The following is a 21,383-nucleotide window of genomic DNA, read 5'->3' on the forward strand; positions in this document are numbered from 1 at the left end:
AACTTAAAACATAAGGACATAAAAACCGTAAGACACTACACGTACATGGGGCATACAATAACTACTGAGGGAAAGTGTCAGAATTTGTAAATACACTTTTGTGTGCATAAATAAATAAATTGCATTTACCAGACAACTTTTTTTTACATTTTTTGGGGGGAAAACATAACAAGGAAATGATGGAAAACAGAGGGAGATTTAGGAAAACTGGAACACAGGTAACTTATTGTATAAGAAACATCAAACGTTGGTCCGAGAACTACCGTAATTATGAAAAGCTCCGCTCTTTTCTATGATGGGCAGGCAGAAGATGGTGATAAGATTAAAAATGTCAGGTCTGCAAATGTTTTTAGTCTTGCCCTATCTTCATAGATGCCACCATGTCAGAGTTGCCTACTCTCCCTCATTCTGCAGGAGACTCCCTGAAATAGTAGCTGTCTCCCTCACTCCCTGAATAGACCAGCAATCTCCCTGATTTTACTTTACATTCTTGGGGTAAACAAATAAATCAGAGATACATACATTCAAATGAGTTCATCAGTGTGATTTCCCTGCATTGTTATAAGGCACAATGATCCCTATGGCTACATGCATTATAAATAAGGTTTCTCTTGACCACTTACAGTACATGGAAGCTTTTCTAAAACACAATACATGAACAATTCCTGAAAAATATCAGTGTCTTTTCTTCAACAAGTAGATCTTACAAACTTTGGGGCTCATTTACATTTGGATGTAAGTCACTTTTATGACACGCCTCTCAGATGTAGCAGTACACGTCCGCGCTGATAGGTGTTACTTTCACAATCTCCCTGAAATTCTTTTTCAAAAGTAGGCAAGTATGCACCAGGGCCCTCATTCCGAGTTGATAGCTCGCTGGCTAGTTTTAGCAGCCGTGCAAACGCTATGCTGCCGCCCACTGGGGAGTGTATTTTAGCTTAGCAGAAGTGCGAATGCATGTGCATCCAAGCTCTACAAAACCAGTTTGCGCAGTTTCTGAGTAGCTCTAGACTTACTCAGTGCTTGCGATCACTTCAGCCTATTCGTGTCCGGATTTGACTTCACACACCCGCCCAGCTAACGCCCAGCCACGCCTGTGTTTTTCCAGCCACGCCTGCGTTTTTACAAACACTCCCTGAAAACGGTCAGTTGCAACCCAGAAACGCCCCCTCCCTGTCAATCTTCTTGCGGCCGCCAGTGTGAATTAAAACGTTGCTAGAACCTGTGCAAAACCACAAAGGACTTTGTACCCGTACGTCACGTGTGCGCATTGTGGAGCATACGCATGTGCAGAAATGCCGATTTTTAGCCTGATCGCTGCGCTGCGAACAACGGCAGCTAGCGATCAACTCGGCATGACCCCCCATGTGTCTCTAACATATTAAACGCAAGGATTTACAATTTAGTGTCCAGGGAAAAATATGTATAAAAGTGTGCTAGAGGGTGGTAAAAACATTTTAAAGCATAGCTGAGGATACCGGGTAAGCACACACACAAATTCTGATATTGCCTTTTATGCGTCTATAATTTGAATTTCAGTATCTGCTGCAAAAGCAACTGCAGAGCCCCCACAAGAGAGGCGTGGAATGAGCGTTCTCAGCAGAGCTCTCAGGAAATGAACAAACTGGGTGGATGGTTATTAGGTGTCGAGGACATAACATTAAGGCTTATCCGGTTATAAAGCAAACGCCAGACATAAATCAGCCCAATAGAGTACCAATAGAAGCCTCTAGCTATATACAAGGCCAGCTGTTCCCTAACCTATAGCACTGAATGCATGATAAAAAAGACAATGTTATGTTGTAATACACACAATAATGTTCACATTAGAGTCTCGAACAAACTTAGGAGCAGCTTATAAAACGTCTGGAGAAAAAAAGAGCCGTAGTAGTATGCTAGCCAATTTTATGGTTTATTGGGCCTAATTCAGCATGGGTTGTAGATGTGCAAAAAATCGTACATCTGCAAATCTATTACACCAACATGCAGCTGAGACGCCAAGCACAGGGCAGGTCCACCCCACATGCTGGATCCTGCCCCCCCCCTCCCCCCCACCCACAAACATGCTCTCGCATAGCACACAGCGATGCTCTCACATGTTTAGGGCTGCCGTATGCCTAGTAGCCTACCTGCTAAGGCGGACGCTAACCCGCCATCTTTTGGGTCGCAGCGGCTGCATGTGACATCATGCAGCTGTCGCGGCCCGCACCGCAAACAGTCCAGACATGCTTGCGTTGTCCGGTCCGTGCCCCCAACGCTGCCCACAAAACGCTGACACAACATCCCCACCCACCCCGCGAGACAGGGGCATTCACACATGTGGAATGCCGTCACAACTCACTGTGTGCGCACGCGCAATGCGGCTTCTGCGTGTGCGCACGCTGCGGCGGGATTCAGCATGCACAGTGGTGCCTTAGTTAATGTTATGCCTCACAGTAGTGCTCTAGTACACATTATACCACACAGTGCACCCAGTTCATATTGTGTCACATTGTAGTGCCCCAAGTCAACAATATACCAAGCTGTACTGCTGCCAGTACACATGTACAAGTACCCTCAGTTCATATTATGCCACACAGTCCTTAGCAGGCAACTGCAGGAACCTGGTAGAGAACTTTATGACCTACAGGAGTAGCAGTTCAGTCTGGCCCCCCCGAGGTGGAATCCTTCAGCCTCTGGGCCCCATAGTAATGGCGCCTCCTGCACCCACTATAGCTATGCCCACGAATACATGTATTTGCAGCCCTTGCACTGTAGCAAGGCTTGTTCCAGGTACAAAGACACATGCTCCAAATCAGAATCAGCGCATCTATGAGGTAAATCCTGTACTTTTGGCATAAGTACATGTATTTAATTGATTAATTGACATACATGTTTTTGAGATCATTAGCAGCTCCTGTAATCTTAATTCATGATGACGGAGGTTCTGCGCTTACTGGTCAGTATGCGTATTTGCATATTGAGATGAACAGCCTAATCTCATCCTAACCCTCTGTTCCTCGCTCACTGTCTACCCCAGAGGTTCTCAAACTCGGTCCTCGGGGGCACACACAGTGCATGTTTTGCAGGTCTCCTCACAGAATCGCAAGTGAAATAATTAGCTCCATCTGTGGACCTTTTAAAATGTGTCAGTGAGTAATTAATACACCTGTGCAGCTGCTGGGTTACCTGCAAAACATGCACTGTGTGTGCCCCCGAGGACCGAGTTTGAGAACCTCTGGTCTACCCCATCTGTGTCACCCCTGTCTGTCTGCCCCTCCCCTTCAGCATGTAAGCTCTCACAAGCAGGGTCCTCAACCCTCATGTGCTTATCCTTTGCTTACTTAAACCGTCTTCAACGGCACCAAATCCCGCGGTTTTCTGACACCCTGTTACTTATGTCTGTAGCTGCTGTAGCTATGTTTATTTACCCTGTACTTGTCCTATACTGTCTTCAACTGAACTGTAAGTCACTGTTTTCTTGTTTTGATAATTTTGTTTATGTACTCTATAATTGGGCGCTGCAGATCCCTTGTGACGCCATATAAATACAAGATAATAATAATAATAATAATAATAAATATATGACTTTATGTATGTGTTACGGAGGCCTGTACAGTACACTAGACACAACACATTTTTGTTTTCATCTTTCTAAATGTCACACGTTAATATATGCGTGCCCCATAACAGCAAGGACAATATACTGATCAAAGTAGTAACAATTACAGACCATGAGACGGCAATACACGTAAAACAATGGGGCCGCATTATCCGGTCACTCTTTATGAGGGACAATTCCCTGTGTCTGTGCTTTATGCCATTCTCCTGGCAGATGCAGTGTGCTACAATAGCCTCATAATAGAAGCTTTCTAGACTGGGAAGTGCTGTTACCCATGTGGGATATCTATAGATCTATATATATATATATATCTATAGGCATAATTCAGACCTGTTCACAGCAGCAAATTTGTTCTCTGATGGGCAAAACCATTTGCACTGCAGGTGGGGCAGATATAACATGTGCAGAGAGAGTTAGATTTGGGCGGGTTACGGGGCCTAATTCAGACCTGATCGTTAGCAGACAATTTTTGCACTGCTGCTATCAGATAGTCGCCGCCTACAGGGGAGTGTAGTTTAGCTGTGGAAGTGTGCGAACGCATGTGTAGCAGAGCTGTACAAGCAGATTTTGTGTAGTCTCTGCGCAGCCTAGGATTTACTCAGCCGCTGCGATCACATCAGCCTGTCCGGGACAGAAATTTACGTCAGGAACCCTCCATGCAAACGCATGGACACGCCTGCATTTTTCCAAACATACCCTGAAAACAGTCAGTTGACACCTACAAACGGCTTCTCCTGTCAATCTCCTTGCAAACGCCCCTGCGAATGGATCCTTCGCACAAACCCATCGCTGAGCGGCAATTCGATTTTAACCCGTGCGACACGCCTGCGCATTGCGGTGCATACCCACGCGCAGTTTAAACCTGATCGCCCGCTGCATGAAAACGCAGCCGAGTGATCAGGTCTGAATTAGCCCCATATTGTTTCTGTGCAGGGTAAATATTGGCTGCTTTTTTTTTACACTGCAATGTAGATTTTAGTTTGAACACATCCCACCCAAATCTAACTCTCTCTGCACATGTTATATCTGCCCCCCCTGCAGTGCACATGGGGGGTCATTCCGAGTTGATCGCTCGCTGCCGTTTTTGGCAGCATAGCGATCAGGCTAAAAACCGGCTGTTCTGCGCATGCGTATGGGTCGCAGGGCGCACGCGCCAAGTAATTTCACACAAAACTAAGCAATTTTACACAGGGGCGAGCGACGCTTTTCAGTCGCTCTGCTGATCAGTGTGTGATTGACAGGAAGTGGGTGTTTCTGGGAGGAATCTGACCGTTTTCCGGGAGTGTGCTAAAAAACGCAGGTGTGTCAGGCAAAACTGCAGGAGTGGCTGGGGAAACGGAGGAGTGGCTGGCCGGACGCTGGGCGTGTTTGTGACGTCCAAGCAGGAACTAATCGGACTGAGGTGATCGCAATCTAGGAGTAGGTCTGGAGCTACTCAGAAACTGCAAGGAAAAGATTTTCGAGCAGTTCTGCTAACCTTTCGTTCGCTATTCTGCTAAGCCAAGATACACTCCCAGAGGGCGTCGGCCTAACGTTTGCAATGCTGCTAAAAGCAGCTAGAGAGCGATCAACTCGGAATGAGGGCCATGGTTTTGCCCATTAGAGAACGATTTTGCTGCTGCGATCAGGTCTGAATTAGGCCCTATATCTGCACAAATAGCACAACCCTGCACTCCAGAGTGAACACCTTGGGAAATGGAAGTAATAAATAAATGGTAAAAGTTACAGGGTTATTAATATGATACATTAACAGTATCCCTTCACAGATGTAACAGGATACAGCGGAAACTCAATATGGTTATAGATTGCTTCCCATACAAGACAGGGGTAGGGGCATGTTGTATTCTTCCTAATATAATAAATGTAAGATTTACAATAACAATTTACCAGGCCCAGGCATTAATGAATCACTTTATTATATCAGTGACTGTGAGCAACAAGGTGGCACAGTGATTAGTACCCCTAATTCACATGACTGAATCCCACCATGGCTATATTTGTGTGGAGTTTGTATGTTCTCCACATTATTATGAGGGTTTCCTCTGGGTACTCCAGTTTAATTCCACAATCTAATAACATTCTGGCAGTTTCTAATAAAAGAAAATACCCCCAACCATCCTGCAAGGGGGGAGGTTGTGAACAGGGGTGGTTGGGACAAATATTGTGAGAGAGCTCCCTCACACTCATACCCCTTTCACATCTCCAATGCCAGGTCCCAACTGGGAACTGGAAACCGGTCCTTCCCAGGTGGGATCCGGCAATGGGCCCTAACAGCAGGCTTCCCGACCCATAGTGGCAGGGGGCGGAGCTGGCAGCGGGGGCGCCACCTCTCCCTATGTAGTGAACGGGTCCCGGATCGCATTCACATTGCCACTGACTCAGTATTCAATCCGGGAATAACCCTTCTTATAACCCGGGTTGAATTACCGGGTCACGCGACCCGGGAATTCTCCATGGCCCCTTTCACATCGCACAGTGACCCGTGTCGATCTGGCAATATGCCAGGTTGATACCGGGTTATTTGTGCGATGTGAAAGAGGTATCATGCTCTGCATAACTCAATGAATGGATGCCACACAGATCACACAGTCCCGAGGGAGTCTGGGGGGGGGGGGATAAGCCCAACAGCTCAGAAAGTGCTGGCCACGTGCCCTAAGTGATGAGGAATGGGGGTGTGACATGTGATCACTCCCCCAACATGACATGACACGCAGCGGGGGCTAAATGTTGGGAGATATGCTAACATGGGTCCATGTAAGAGGGAATATACTATAGATCACAGGCTAGACTGGGACAGGAACATATGAGAATGACTGGGATATTCTCCAAGCAATCTGCAATGTGGGCCTTGGTCACGACTGTAAGGAATTACACAGCCGCACGGAAGCTGTCTTGCAATGCTGTGTCATTAAATGTCCAAATGCAGCAGGAGGCATCTGTAGGTGATAAACACCTCCTCCATGCATTTGCAAGAGCCAAGTGCTGCGCCTCGGATCACCATCGCTTGCTCAGGCTGGTCGTATGATCTGGACACCTGGGTCCAGGAAGTCTGCGTAAAATGACGTAGACCCTGTACCCGACACCTTCAAAATGAGGGGAACACCCCACAGTTTTGAAGTGATGTGTGCCTCCCCACTCCGCCCTTCTATCAATCATGCTGCGGCTGACATGGGACTGCGAGATCCATTCTGCACATGTGCAGACCCCCAAACATGAATTAGGCCCTATGTGCGCTATATACATAACTGTTAATACAAATGAGTCCCCATCGCAACTGTTGGGAGACTGTCCGATGTATTTATCACCATGGGGTAAATTTACTAAGGTGGGAGTTTTTTTAGAACTAGTGATGTTGCCAATAGCAACCGATCAGATTCTACTTAACATTTATCAAGCTGCTTCTAGAACAGGGCTGGCCAAACCGGTCCTCGAGATCTACCAACACTTGCTGCATTCATTCCAAACTGACAATTCTACAGATCTCCAGGAGGCCTGGAAAACATGAACTGTTGGTAGATCTCGAGGACCGGTTTGGCCAGCCCTGTTCTAAAAGATAATAGATAGAATCTGATTGGTTGCTATAGGCAACATCACTAGTTCTAAAAAACTCCAACCTTAGTAAATGTACCCCCATGTATGTAAAAAAACTTCTTAATGTTATCTATCAGTCTTTCTCCATCCACTTTTAATGTGTCCCTAGTTCTAGGAATCCTTAACCCATAAACGTTTTCCCTGGTAAGTTTTGTACCGCGTTATTAGTCATTCTCTAAATATTTAGGGGGACATTTACTAAGCAGTGATAAGAGCGGAGAAGTGAGCCAGTGGAGAAGTTACCCCATCAACCAATCAGCAGCTCTGTATAATTTTATAGTATGCAAATTATGGATGTTACTTCAGTGCTGATTGGTTGCCATGGGCAACTTCTCCACTGGCTCACTTCTCCGCTCTTATCACTGCTTAGTAAATGTCCCCCTTATTAGGTTTAGGCATCACCAGGGAGGGCTAGGGTTAGGCTGCGGGGAGGGATTTTGAGCTTCGGGATGCTGGTGTTAGTCTTATGACCGCCGCCATTCCATCCGCACCGTTATTTCGTATCACTCGCGGTCACTAGACATCCATGTTCTCTCCTGTAGACATATTACATCAGGGGTGGGAAACGTTTGGCCCTCCAGCTGTTGTTAAACTACACATCCCAGCATGCCCTGCAACAGTTTTAGCATGGCCAAATAGCAAAACTGTAGCAAGGCATGCTGGTATGTGTAGTTCAACAACAGCTGTGGGGGCCGAAGGTTCCCCACCCCTGTATTACATTCTAGCATTCCAACATGTTACTACTCCCGACTGATTTGTCGTCCAAGTCTTGTGAGATAGGTGAGGTTTTATGAATTTCCCCTATATCTAGATGTATTATTAACATTTATTTATATAGCACCGCCACGTTCCGTTGCGCTTTACAGATCTTGGTATCCATTACTTCTTATTTTATATACGAGCTTTCAGAGTATAAACATTATAGAATGCAGATCAAAGATAGAAAACCAGTGGCTCTCCAGTGGTTTTGACTACAAGTTCCAGCAGACTTGGAAAGTCAAAAGATATGTATTCACTACGGAAACTGAGAATTAGATTTTTTTTTTTATATAGGACAATGAATGCAGAATCTCAGATGGATAATTTAATGATGAAGTGATGTCTAAACTTCTAGCGCAGTATATTGTATAGATGTGCCAGACTATCAGTAGAAGCTGCATTACAGTAACGGCAAATACACACGGGGAGATTTTCCCAGAGATGTGTGCTGAGCGAGGGGGGCTCACCCACCGGTGAAATGATCGATGTGCTAGATTGTGCCTGCATGCAGGCCAATCTAACACCGGCGATAGCGACGCGTGGGGCTGCGCATCGTTATCGCTGTGGGGCATACACACGGAGAGATCCGTGCTTCATTTCTAAGCAATTTAGTCAGATTGCTTAGAATTTAAGCACGGATCTCTCCGTGTGTGTCCCCCCTTAACACCATATGAACAGTAGCCGTGACACGTAGATTAATGTATAGATAGCACAGTGGACAAGCAGGAGAGCAGATTAAACTGTTTGCTTTGTGTGACAAAACATCTGGTCTGTAATTTTAATATTAAGGCCCATGGATGCGGGAGAGATGTGTGCTGAGCGAACCGCAGGCGTGTCGCACGGGTACAAAGCGGATCGCCGCTCAGCGATGGGTTTGTGCAAAGGATGCATTTGCACGGGTGTTCGCAAGGAGATTGACAGGAAGAAGGCGTTTGTGGCTGGCAACTGACCGTTTTCTGGGTGTGCTTGGAAAAATAAGATTTTAATTACCTACCGGTAAATCCTTTTCTCGTAGTCCGTAGAGGCTGCTGGTGTCCACATTAGTACCATGGGGGTATAGACGGGTCCCTTGGGAGCCATGGGCACTTTAAGAGTTTAATAGTGTGGGCTGGCTCTTCCCTCTATGCCCCTCCTACCAGACTCAGTCTGGAAACTGTGCCCGAGGAGACGGACGTACTTCGAGAGAAGGAAATACACAGATAGTGGTGAGATTCACACCAGCTCACACATAACCACAGAAATCCAAGCTAACCAGCTTGAAATAAGGCAGCAACAGCTGAACAACAGTATTTAACCAAGTAACAATGCAGTACTTAACCAAGGAACAAGTCAGTACTGAACCAAGTAACAACTGCAGGAAAACGAAGCGCTGGGCGGGTGCCCAGCATCCTCTACGGACTACGAGAAAAGGATTTAACGGTAGGTAATTAAAATCCTATTTTCTCTTACGTCCTACAGGATGCTGGGGTCCACATTAGTACCATGGGGATGTACCAAAGCTCCCAGTACAGGAGGGAGAGCGCGGAGGCTCCTGCAGATCCGATTGACCAAACTTTAGGTCCTCAGAGGCCAAAGTATCGAACTTGTAGAACTTAGCAAACGTGTTCGATCCTGACCAAGTAGCCGTTCGGCAAAGTTGGAAAAGCCGAGACACCCTGGGCAGCCGCCCAGGAAGAACCCACCTTACAAGTAGATTTGGCCTTAACAGATTCTGGACACGGCAAGCCTGCCGTAGAATATGCATGCTGGATAGTACACCTGATCCAGCGAGAAATTGTCTGCTTAGAAAGAGGACACACAATCTTGGGATCATAAAGGACACATAATTCTTTAAAGCCCTCACAACATCCAAGGATTTTGAGGTAATTGAGGAGTCAGTAGCCACTGGCACCACAATAGGTTGGTTGACATGAAAAGCCGACACAACCTTCGGAAGAAATTGCTGACGCGTCCTGAGCTCAGCTCTATATTCATGGAAAATCAAGTAGGGGCTCTTGCAGGACAATGCCCCCAATTCTGACACATGCCTAGCAGATGCCAATGCCAATAGTGTGATCGCCTTCCAAGTAAGAAACTTGACCTCAATCTCCTGTAAAGGCTTGAACCAATCCGACTGCAAGAACTGCAGCACCACATTAATATCCCAAGGTGGCGTAGGAGGCACAAAGGGAGGTTGGATGTGCAGAACCCCTTTCAAGAAACTCTGAACCTCATGGAGGACAGCCAATTGTTTCTGGAAGAAAATGGATAAGGCCGAAATCTGGACTTTTATGGAGCCCAGGCGTAGGCCCACATCCACTCCTGCTTGCAGGAAGAGGAGAAACTGTCCAAGTTGAAACTCCACGGTAGGAAACTTCTTGGACACTTACTTTTTACTTGTTTTGACGTTACTCCTTTCCTTGCCTGTATCATGCCGTCAAACGTAGCCTCGGTAAGTCTTGATAAGCGAACGGCCCCTGTTGCAGAAGGTCCTCGCAAAGAGGAAGAGGCCTCGGATCTTCCAACAGAAGATCCGCGTACCAAGCCCGTCTTGGCCAGTCTGGAGCAATGAGGATCGCCTGAACTCTTGTTCTCTTTATTAGTTTGAGAATCCCTGGGATGATTGGAAGTGGAGGGAACACATACACTGAGTTACCAAGGCGTCCACCGCCACTGCCTGTGCGTCCCTAGACCTGGAACAGTACCTCTGAAGCTTCTTGTTGAGGCGGGAGGCCATCATCTCTATTTGAGGCACGCCCCAAAGACTTGTCACCTCTGCGAACACCTCTAGGGTGTAGGCACCACTCTCTTGGATGGAGATCGTGTCTGCTGAGGAAGTCCACTTCCCAGTCGCCCACTCCCGGAATGAAGATTGCTGACAGTGCCACCGCGTGCTTTTCTGCCCAGAGGATGATTCTTGTTACCTCTGACATTGCAGCTCTGCTCTTCGTTCCGCCTTGTCGGTTTATGTAGGCCACTGTCATTACATTGTCTGACTGAACCTGAATGGCCTGATCTTTTAGAAGATTTGCCGCTTGTAGAAGACCGTTGTACACGGCCCTTAGTTCCAGAATGTTTATCGGAAGGATGGATTCCAGACTTGACCACCTTCCTTGGAAGTTTTCCCCTTGGGTGACTGGTCCCCAACCTCTGAGACTTGCATCCGTGGTTAGGAGGATCCAATTCCGAATCCCGAACCTGCGGCCTTCTAGTAGGTGAGAAGTTTGCAGCCACCAGACGAGCGAGATTCTGGCTTTCGGTGACAGACGTATTCTCTGGTGCATGTGAAGATGAGATCCCGACCATTTGTCCGCGAGATCCAGTTGGAAAGATCGTGCATGAAATCTTCCATACTGTAGAGACTCGTAGGAGGCAACCATCTTCCTCAGAAGGCGAATGCACTGATGAACCGATACCCGGGCTGGCTTCAGGACATCCCAGACCATTGTTTGTATCACCAACGCCTTCTCTTCCGGTAGAAAAAACTCTGAACTTCCGTGCCGAGGATCATCCCCAGGAATGACAGCCTCCTTGTCGGCTCCAAGTGCGACTTTGGAAGGTTCAGGATCCATCCATGGTCCCGGAGCAGCTGAGTTGAGAGAGCAATACTCTGTAACAGCTTCTCCCTGGAAGATGCTTTTATTAGTAGATCGTCCAGATAAAGAAATATGTTCACACCCTGCTTTCGAAGGAGTCGCATCATCTCCGCAATTACCTTGGTGAACACTCTTGGTGCCGTGGAGAGGCCAAACGGCAGCGCTTGGAACTGAAAGTGACAGTCCAGCAGCGCAATCTGAGATAAGCCTGGTGAGGCGGCCAGATCGGGATGTGAAGGTAAGCATCCTTGATATCCAGAGATACCAGGAATTCACCCACCTCCAGACCTGAGATCACCGCTCTCAGAGACTCCATCTTGAATTTGAATTCCCTCAAGTAGGGGTTCAATGACTTTAGGTTTAATATCGGTCTTACCGAACTGTCCGGTTTCGGTACCACAAACATGTTTGAGTAATAACCCTTGTGTTGCAGGGGAGGTGGAACTGGGACAATGACATTTGACCTTAGTCATTTTTGAATGGCTTCCTGTAGGATAGCACTTTCTGTCAACGAAGCTGGCAAGCCTGATTTGAAGAATCTGTGAGGTGGGATTTCTTGAAACTCCAGTCTGTACCCCTGGGTAACAATATCCTGTACCCGGGGATTCAGGCATGAGGACACCAAAACATGACTGAAATTTCTTAGTCTTGCTCCCACCTGCCCGATCTCCAGGCTGGGAGGTCCACCGCCATGCCGAGGATTTTGAGGAAACCGAACCAGGTTTCTGATCCTGGGAACCTGCGGGTGCAGGTTTTCTGGATTTCCCCCGACCACCTCTAAAGAAAGTGGAGGGGAATTTTGCCTTTTTAACTTTAGCGGTCCGAAAGGACTGCATTGCAGACGTAGGATATGATTTTCTAGTCGGTGGTGTAGCAGAGGAAAGAAAAGTTGATTTACCCACAGTTGCTGTGGAGATCCACACATCTAACGCTTCCCCAAACAGGGCCTGACCTGTGAATGGTAGGTTCTCCACACTTTTCTTGGATTCCGCATCCGCAGATCATTGGCGCAGCCAGAGTCCACCATGAAACCTGCAGAATCCTGTATGTGACGTAAAAACAATTCAATGTCACTTGTATCCATAGAATCTAACTCCTCTAGTAAAGTGCCTGACCACTTTACTATGGCTTTAGAAAACCATGTGAAAATTAGTGGGTCTTAAAGCTACGCCATTTGCTGTGTATAAAGATTTGAGTGTAGTCTCAATCTTGCCGAATCTTTTAAAACGGTCTACTATCGGCAGGTTTTCCCACTTTTTCCTATCCTCCCCAGGGAAAGGAAAAGCAATGAGAACCCTTTTAGGGATCTGGAACTTTATCTCTGGGTTTTCCCAGGATTTTTCAAACAATGCGTTTAATTCCTTAGACGCAGGGAAGGTAAGGGAGGATTTCCTAGTGTCAGTAAAGTAAGCCTCCTCTACTTGCTCAGGTACCTTATCAGTAATGTGTAAAATGTCCCTTATAGCCTCAATCATGAGTTGCACCCCCTTAGCAAGGGATGCCTCATACCCCGGTATATCCCCCTCACCGTCTCCTGTATCAGAGTTGGTATCCGCGTCGACTAGCATTATTTGGGCAAGAGCACGCTTTTTAGGATATATATCAGGGGTCTTGGATGAGGTAGTGGGAGCAGAATATGACAAAACCTATACAGATCTTTTCAAAACCTGTATTTCAGTCTCATTATGAGCTATCCTATATGAAATCTGGGATATCATTCCCTTAAGAGAAGCCACCCATGGGGGTTCAGATTCAGAAGGCTGAGACAGTACATTGCATTCCTGAGTAAATGGAATAGACTCCTCTGGAGAGGACACACACTCTGCAGCACAAGATACAGAGGGGTCATTCCGCGTTGATCGCTCGCTAGCTAGTTTTAGCAGCCGTACAAAACGCTATGCCGCCGCCCACTGGGGAGTGTATTTTAGCTTAGCAGAAGTGCGAACGCATGTGCAGCCAAGCTCTGCAAAAACAGTTTGTGCAGTTTCAGAGTAGCTCTTAACCTACTCAGCGCTTGCGATCACTTCAGCCTATTCGTGTCCGAATTTGACGTCATACACCCGCCCAGCGAACGCCCAGCCACGCCTGCGTTTTTTCAGACACACCTGCGTTTTTGCAAACACTCCCTGAAAATGGTCAGTTGACACCCAGAAACGCCCCCTTCCTGTCAATCTTCTTGCAGCCGTCAGTGTGACTGAAAACTTTGCTACAACCTGTGCACAACCACAACGGGCTTTGTCCCGTATGACGCGCATGCGCATTGCGGATCATACGCATGTGCAGAAATTCCGATTTTTAGCCTGATTGCTGTGCTGCGAACAACGACAGCTAGCGATCAACTCGGAATGACTCCCAGAGTCCCTAGACATGGCAATGTGAGATATATAACATACACACACATACACACAGGAAAATGTCAGACACAGTTTCCCCCAAGTACCTTCAGAGCGACACAGAGTATAAGGAGCCAGCACACACAGTGCCCCAGTAGGCAGTTATTAAGATAAATACCTGGCGCTGACTGAGTAGATTAAACAGTGAGTAACACTATCTGCTCCCACCCACCCCTCTATAACACCCTAGTACCGCAGAGGATAACTGGAGTTAAGTGGAGGGCAGCGCTCCCTGTCAGCGTCTCTGTAGTGTGATCTGCAGGGAGAAAATGGCGCTGGTGAGTGCTGGATCCGCTCTGAGGAGAAGCCCCGCCACCTGTAATGGCGCGTCTTCCCATATTTATTATTTTATACTGGCCTGAGGTGTGTTTGTTGGTAACAGTGGGATTAGCCCCTGTTAGCTCAGTGACCAGTGTTAGGGTATTGCGCTGGCCCAGGGCGCCCCTCACAGTGCCGCACAACTGTACCTCTGAGCCCTCCGGAGCGCAGCATCAGCGCTGCGCTCCTACCCTTGTGCCGCCATTCCCGCCGGCGCCCCGCTTACCGGGGCACCGGCATCATACTCACCACCGCATCTTCTGGCTCTGTTAGGGGATGGCGGCAGTGCTGCGGGAGCGAGCGGTCGCCTCAGGGGCTTACGATCAACACCTTCAGGAGCTCAGTGTCCTGTCAGCGGAGATAGGAGCCCTTAACCTCAAGGATTGGATCCTACTCCCCCCCCTAAGTCCCACGAAGCAGGGAGGCTGTTAACAGCAGCAGGGAGGCTGTTAACAGCAGCCCTCCCTGTACCTAACAGCTCTTAAAAAATAATAAAACTAGAAAAGCCACTAGGAGCTCCCCTAGCTGTGACCGGCTCCACTGGGCACATTTTCTAAACGGAGTCTGTTAGTAGGGGCATAGAGGGAGGAGCCAGCCCACACTGTTAAACTCTTAAAGTGCCCATGGCTCCCAAGGGACCCGTCTATACCCCCATGGTACTAATGTGGACCCCAGCATCCTCTAGGACGTAAGAGAAAATGCAGGCGTGTCCAAGCGTTTGCAGGGAGGGTTCCCGGCAATTCCGGTCCCGGACAGGCTGATGTGATGGCAGCGGCTGAGTAAGTCCTGGGCTGCGCAGAGACTGCACAAGATCTGTTTGTATAGCTCTGTTACACATGCGTTCGCACACTTCCACAGTTAAAATACACTCCTCCCTGTAGGCGACGACTATCTGATTGCAGCAGTGCAAAAATCGCCTGCTAGCGATCAGGTCTGAATTAGCCCCAACATACAGGAATTTGCTAATTCTGGTTTGAGTTAACACCTAAACCTGCTGTTTCTGCATTACACAGTCAGCCTGTTGTGAGAGTATATTAGCTGCACTGATTCACATACAAGGGCAGATGTAAGTTGCTGTAGTCGCTGTAGATCTAGGTGGCTGTAGGTGCAAGTAGCGATGGAAGCTAGATTTACTACTTCATGCTAATACAAGTACCCGTTTGGTATCTGTGCGTGCAAGTGGATAATTGTGACGCCGAGTGACTGTACGTCAGCCGCTGCACCCATCACCATTACTATTGGCCCTTGTATCTGTCCCCATATAGGTGCAAGAGATCCATCAGAAACAAACTTCCCTGCCCCATACGCATTAATTATTATTATTATCATTTATTTATATGGTGCCACAAGGGATCCACAGCGCCCAATTACAGAGTACACAAATAAGCAAAAACAAGAAAACAGTGACTTACAGTACAAGACAATATAGGACAAGTACAGGGTATATACACATAGCTGCGTCAGCAGACAACACTGAAATAAGTATCAGGATGGCAGAAAACCGAGGGATTTATGCCATCAAAGGGAGTATTATAACGTATTATAAAGTAGATAGGTAATGTAAGAAACGTAAAAACACATGAGGGAAGAGGGCAATGCTCGCGAAAGCTTACATTGTAAAAGGCAGGGGCACACAGATAGGGGTGATACAAATGGGGTAGAAAGTAAGCATGGGCCACAGAGGGCTTAGGATGAGAGATGGATGGGTTTGGTGAAGAAGTGAGTCTTGAGAGGGGTTCACTATGGTATGCCGGCGGACGGGCTCCCGGCGACCAGCATACCGGCGCTGGGAGCCCGACCGCCGGCTTACAGACAGTGTGGCGAGCGCAAATGAGCCCCTTGTGGGCTCGCTGGGCTCGCCACGCTACGGGCACGGTGGCGCGCTAACACGCTATTTTATTCTCCCTCCAGGGGGGTCGTGGACCCCCACGAGGGAGAATAATTGTCGGTATGCCGCCTGTCGGGATCCCGGCGCCGGTATACTGTGCGCCGGGATCCCGTCAGTCGGCATACTGAAGACCACCCCTTGAGAGCCCATTTGAAGTTTTGTAGAGAGGTGGAGAGGTAGAGAGTCTGAGGGGGAGAGGTAGAGAATTCCAGAGAAAGGGAGCAGCACGTGCAAAATCTTGGAGGCAGGAGTGGGCGGCATGCATTAGGGATGGCCATTGGTGGGTTAGCCATCGATGTTACCCTTTATGACAACCATCAGTGGTATAAACCTATCTGCTAGGGATCCATCAATGGCTTCATCCATCAATGTTTATCCCTGCTTTACTATGAAGTGGACTGTGGGCCAATCATTGACTGGGGGCAGGGCTTCGCATGTGTCAGGGGTGGAGCTAAGCTTCTAGCGATCAAAAATGACAGTTTAGCCTTGCGCCTGCGCATTACGATCCGTACGCATGTGCAGTCATTCGATAATTGGCCGCTGTGCAATGTCGCACAACAGCGATCAGGTCTGAATTAGGCCGATAGATAGATTGAGAAAACAGAGAAATAGATTGATTGATTGATTGATTGATTGATTGATTGACAGATATATAGTGTAGCTATGAGATAGATAGATAGATAGATAGATAGATAGATAGATAGATAGATAGATAGATGAAATAGTTATTAGATAGACAGATGATAAATAGAGATAGATACACAGACAGATAGATAGAGATCGTTGAGATAGACAGACAGATAGATAGATAGATAGATAGATAGATAGATAGATAGATAGATAGATAGATAGACATATATATATATATATATATATAGCTGAGATAGATAGATAGATAGACACACACAGCGACGCGCCAATATATCGGTAGATATATTGGCCGTCGGCTGTGTTGCGGGGTCGGCGCGATACGTCTCTGTGAACGACGGAGTTCACAGACGTATCGGCCGTACACACTGGCTGACGGTCCCGCGATATATCGGCTGTTAAAGAGAACGGCCGATATATATCGGCCAGTGTGTACGGGCCTTAACCCTTTGTTCTACGCTCTCTATGTATCCCATCTGTGTCACCCCTGTCTGTCTACCCCTCCCCTTTAGAATGTAAGCTCTCACGAGCAGGGCCCTCTTCCCTCATGTGCTTATCCTTTCTTACTTTAATAATCTTCAACTGCACCAAATCCAGCAGTCTTCTGCCACCTGATACTTATTCCAGTGTCATCTGCTGATGTAACTATGTTTATTTACCCTGTACTTGTCCTATACTGTCATCAACTGTAAGTTGCTGTTTTCCTGTTTGATTATTTGTTTATGTACTCTGTAATTGGGCGCTGCGGAACCCTTGCGGCGCCATATAAATAAAGGATAATAATAATAACATGGCAGTTAGGAGCTGATTGGCTGGTACTTTATCACCGTGCTATTTATCACTCTCCAAGGCTTGATAAATGGTGGCCATAATCTCTTATAAGCCATAGTACCTATAAAGGAGGCTTATGACTTACAGCCGTTGCACGACATGACTAAGAACCCTACTAACAATGACACAATAAAAGAAAGCCATGACAGTGACACCGAATCATTGTACAGTTCTGCTCTACCAGGCATGCCAGGTGAGACCTGCAACACTCTGCTGTAACACAGGACATGAATCCCTGTAGTTAGTCTATAACAAAGTCGCACAGATTACCCAGCGTTGGCTTCATGCGAGGACTGCTCTCCGCAGCAGCCCTCCTCCTCCCAGCACATACTTCTATGACCGGTACACCCAGTAACCTCATCTGAAGGCTGCTACCAGCACATACAGCCTGAACTACACTGCACAGCAGAGCACGCAATGCCAGAAGTGCCTGTAGTTGTGAGCTGTGCACCCACCTCCAGAACGGAAAGCACCTGATTTCCCAATTGTAAGGTGCAACGGAATATGCTGGTGCTATACAAGTAACTGGTAATAAATCATTTCTCATTTATGTGGATTTGATTGCACTCACCTCTGGGGTGTCCTGTCCGGACTGACAGAGCTATCTGTGTGCACAGAGGTGACCAGAGCTTCTGGCTGCATAGATGCTGCTGTCTCCTGTTGCTGAGTGCCTCCCCTCCCCCTGCCCTCTTACTCAGACAGGACTCCCCCACCTCCCCTCTTCTAGAACTAGCACTTCTTGTTTGCTCTAAAGATGCAGTACTAGTTCTCAGGGGGAGTGGATATTGGGAGGGGGGTTGGGGATGTAATGCATGAGGGGAGAAAGGTGCAGAGAGGGGTAAAGAGGGAGGCTGGGACAGGGCTGCCCCCAGGGGCAGACGGAGACCTTGCAGGCAGGGGTCAGGGAGGCTATGACAGATCCCTGCAGTCCCATCACTCTCCCACAATAGCACACACAGAGAATAAAGCAGAGGAGCAGATATTCCCACCATCAGACAACTGGAGGCATGAAAAGAGCCAGACAAGAGGATGTCACTGAAAAGCAGGACTTGCACAGTGACCACCTGGCCGCACATTTCCTGGGAATCTCCCAGACTCTCGCTGCTAATGGGACGCTCCAGCAATGAGGATGCAGGAGGCGTTGGTACAATGCTGAGATGCCCGTCTCACTGATGATGCCACTAAGTATTACAGTGTACCCCAAATATTGGGCACTGCGGACCATTTGTGGCTCATTACATAATAAAGTGCTTCTCTGGGCAGGAGCTCTTATTCTATAACAAACTTAGAACAGTCCATAGTGACAAGGGCACAGCACATGAGCAGAATAGTGATACCTTATAACTGTCCATAGTGACAAGGGCACAGCACATGAGCAGAATAGTGATACCTTATAACTGTCCATAGTGACAAGGGCACAGCACATGAGCAGAACAGTGATACCTTGTAACAGTCCATAGTGACAAGGGCACAGCACATGAGCAGAATAGTGATACCTTATAACTGTCCATAGTGACAAGGGCACAGCACATGAGCAGAATAGTGATACCTTATAACTGTCCATAGTGACAAGGGTACAGCACATGAGCAGAACAGTGATACCTTATAACTGTCCATAGTGACAAGGGTACAGCACATGAGCAGAACAGTGATACCTTATAACTGTCCATAGTGACAAGGGCACAGCACATGAGCAGAACAGTGATACCTTAAAACTGTCCATAGTGACAAGGGCACAGCACATGAGCAGAATAGTGATACCTTATAACTGTCCATAGTGACAAGGGCACAGCACATGAGCAGAATAGTGATACCTTATAACTGTCCATAGTGACAAGGGCACAGCACATGAGCAGAATAGTGATACCTTGTAACTGTCCATAGTGACAAGTGCACAGCACATGAGCAGAACAGTGACACCTTATAACTGTCCATAGTGACAAGGGCACAGCACATGAGCAGAACAGTGATACCTTATAACTGTCCATAGTGACAAGTGCACAGCACATGAGCAGAGCAGAACAGTGATACCTTATAACTGTCCATAGTGACAAGGGCACAGCACATGAGCAGAATAGTGATACCTTATAACTGTCCATAGTGACAAGTGCACAGCACATGAGCAGAATAGTGATACCTTATAACTGTCCATAGTAACAAGTGCACAGCACATGAGCAGAATAGTGATACCTTATAACTGTCCATAGTGACAAGGGCACAGCACATGAGCATAACAGTGATACCTTATAACTGTCCATAGTGACAAGGGCACAGCACATGAGCATAACAGTGATACCTTATAACTGTCCATAGTGACAAGGGCACAGCACATAACAGTGATACCTTATAACTGTCCATAGTGACAAGGGCACAGCACATAACAGTGATACCTTATAACTGTCCATAGTGACAAGTGCACAGCACATGAGCAGAATAGTGATACCTTATAACTGTCCATAGTGACAAGTGCACAGCACATGAGCAGAATAGTGATACCTTATAACTGTCCATAGTGACAAGTGCACAGCACATGAGCAGAACAGTGATACCTTATAACTGTCCATAGTGACAAGGGCACAGCACATGAGCAGAACAGTGATACCTTATAACTGTTCATAGTGACAAGTGCACAGCACATGAGCAGAACAGTGATACCTTATAACTGTCCATAGTGACAAGGGCACAGCACATGAGCAGAATAGTGATACCTTATAACTGTCCATAGTGGCAAGGGCACAGCACATGAGCATAACAGTGATACCTTATAACTGTCCATAGTGACAAGGGCACAGCACATGAGCAGAACAGTGATACCTTATAACTGTCCATAGTGACAAGGGCACAGCACATGAGCATAACAGTGATACCTTATAACTGTCCATAGTGACAAGGGCACAGCACATGAGCAGAATAGTGATACCTTATAACTGTCCATAGTAACAAGTGCACAGCACATGAGCAGAATAGTGATACCTTATAACTGTCCATAGTGACAAGGGCACAGCACATGAGCATAACAGTGATACCTTATAACTGTCCATAGTGACAAGTGCACAGCACATGAGCATAACAGTGATACCTTATAACTGTCCATAGTGACAAGGACACAGCACATAACAGTGATACCTTATAACTGTCCATAGTGACAAGGGCACAGCACATAACAGTGATACCTTATAACTGTCCATAGTGACAAGTGCACAGCACATGAGCAGAATAGTGATACCTTATAACTGTCCATAGTGACAAGGGCACAGCACATGAGCATAACAGTGATACCTTATAACTGTCCATAGTGACAAGTGCACAGCACATGAGCATAACAGTGATACCTTATAACTGTCCATAGTGACAAGTGCACAGCACATGAGCAGAATAGTGATACCTTATAACTGTCCATAGTGACAAGGGCACAGCACATGAGCAGAATAGTGATACCTTATAACTGTCCATAGTGACAAGTGCACAGCACATGAGCATAACAGTGATACCTTATAACTGTCCATAGTGACAAGGGCACAGCACATGAGCAGAATAGTGATACCTTATAACTGTCCATAGTGACAAGGGCACAGCACATGAGCAGAATAGTGATACCTTATAACTGTCCATAGTGACAAGTGCACAGCACATGAGCAGAACAGTGATACCTTATAACTGTCCATAGTGACAAGTGCACAGCACATGAGCAGAATAGTGATACCTTATAACTGTCCATAGTGACAAGGGCACAGCACATGAGCATAACAGTGATACCTTATAACTGTCCATAGTGACAA

The 21,383-nt window shown here is 47.0% G+C and overlaps 1 protein-coding gene across 2 annotated transcripts in view; it reads right to left on the minus strand.

The window, feature by feature from the left end:
• The window catches only part of GREB1 (growth regulating estrogen receptor binding 1), a 275,504-nt gene extending 257,231 nt beyond the window's left edge, over window positions 1-18,273 (minus strand). For both annotated transcript variants that reach the window (XM_063915401.1, XM_063915399.1), the window contains exon 1: window positions 18,176-18,273. The gene's annotated coding sequence lies outside the window, so the exon portion shown is untranslated. The remainder of the gene's footprint in view (window positions 1-18,175) is intronic.
• Window positions 18,274-21,383: the final 3,110 nt, after the last annotated feature.

Source organism: Pseudophryne corroboree, chromosome 4 (assembly GCF_028390025.1).
Source record: "Pseudophryne corroboree isolate aPseCor3 chromosome 4, aPseCor3.hap2, whole genome shotgun sequence".
NCBI lineage: Eukaryota > Metazoa > Chordata > Amphibia > Anura > Myobatrachidae > Pseudophryne > Pseudophryne corroboree.